The sequence below is a fragment of the Orycteropus afer genome, unplaced genomic scaffold, assembly GCF_000298275.1.
Source record: "Orycteropus afer afer isolate SDZICR_OR568_19922 unplaced genomic scaffold, OryAfe1.0 scaffold00075, whole genome shotgun sequence".
Lineage (NCBI taxonomy): Eukaryota > Metazoa > Chordata > Mammalia > Tubulidentata > Orycteropodidae > Orycteropus > Orycteropus afer.
Genome location: NW_006921662.1, coordinates 9,193,414 through 9,195,216, shown reverse-complemented (window position 1 = coordinate 9,195,216; position 1,803 = coordinate 9,193,414).

The window sequence follows — 1,803 nt, the reverse complement described above, 5'->3', positions numbered from 1 at the left end:
CCATAGACTGCTAAAAGAACTAACAGATCTGTCCTGGAGGAAGTGCAGCCAGAAATCCCCCTGGAAGCGAGAATGGCCAGACTTCATCTCACCTACTTTGGTATGTTGTCAGAAGGGACCATTCCCTGGCGAAGGATGTCATGTTTGGTAAGGTGTAGGGTTGATGAAAGAGGGGAAGACCCTCAATGAGATGGATTGACGCAGTGGGTACGGCAATGGGGTCAAGTACAGAAGGGATCGCAAAGCTGGTGCAGGACCCAGTGGTGTTTCGTTCTGCTATGCATTGAGTCACCTAACAACAACAATCATTAATATCACATGCAAGTAAAATCTTGCTGAAGATAATTCAAAAAAGGTTGCAGCTGTATATTGACAGGGAACTTCCAGAAATGCAAGCTGGATTCAGAAGAGGATGTGGAATGAGGGAGATCATAAAAAATTATGGATAACATTAAGAAGAATGAGAATTCCAGAATACTTGATTGTGCTCATCAGGAACCTGTACATAGACCAGGAGGCTGTCATTCGAACAGAACAAGGGGATACTGCTTGGTTTAAAATCAGGAAGGGAGTGAGTTAGGGCTGTATCCTTTCACCATTCTTATTCAATCTGTATGCTGAACAAATAATCCGAGAAGCTGGACTATATGAAGAAGAAGGTGGCATCAGGACTGGAGGAAGGCTCATTAACAACCTGTGATATGCAGATGACACAACTTTGCTTTCTGAGAGTGAGGATTACTTGAAGCACTTACTGATGAAGATTAAAGACTTCAGTCTGCAGTATGGATTATATGTCAACAAAAATCCTCACAACTGGACCAATAAACAGCATCATAATAAATGGAAAAAAGATTGAAGTTGTTAAAGATTTCATAATACTTGGTTCCACAATCAACACCAATGGAAGCAGCAGTCAAGACATCAGACAATGTCTTGCACTGGGCAAATCTGCTGTAAGACACCTTTTTAAAGTGCTGAAGAGCAAAGATGTCTCCTTGAAGACTAAGGTGCGCCTAACCCAAGCCATGGTATTTTCAATTGCCTCATACAAGCAAGAGCTGGACAATGAACAAGGAAGACCGAAGAAGAGTTAATGCTTTTAAGTTGTGGTGTTGATGAATGCTGAACGTACCACGGACTGCCAGAAGAATGAACAAACCTGCCCTGGAAGAAGTACAGCCAGAATTCTCCTTGGAAGCAAGAACAGCCAGACTTCACCTCACCTACTTTGGTCATGTTATCAGAAGGGATCATTCCTTGGAGAGGGATATAAAGCTTGGTAAAGTGGAGGGTCAGCAAAGAAGGCGAAGGCCCTCAATGAAATATTTCCACAGCAGCTGCAACAATGGGCTCAGGTAGAGCAAGAATTGTGAGGCTGGCACAGGTCCGGGCAGTGTTTTGTTCTGCTGTGCATAGGGTCGCTATGAGTTGAAGCCGACTTGATGGCACCTAACAACAACAGGAAAGTGATACAAAGCACATCAGACCCTCAATGAGACACTGAGGTATGAAGTTTCCTTTTGAATTAAGTGTACTTAAGTAAAAAGGAGGAGTCCTAGTGGCACAGTGGTTAAGTGCTCAGTTGTTAACTGAAAGGCTGTCTGTTCAAACCCACCCAGTGGCTCTGTGGGAGAAAGACTTGGTGACTTCTTTTCATAAAGATTGTTGCTGTGTGCCTTGAGTGGATTCTGGACAGGACAGAGTAGAACTGGACCAGAGGGTTTCCTAGGGTGTAGGAGCTCTGGTGGCATAGTGCCTTAGGCATTTAACTGCTAACCAGAAGGCTGGCGGTTCAAACCC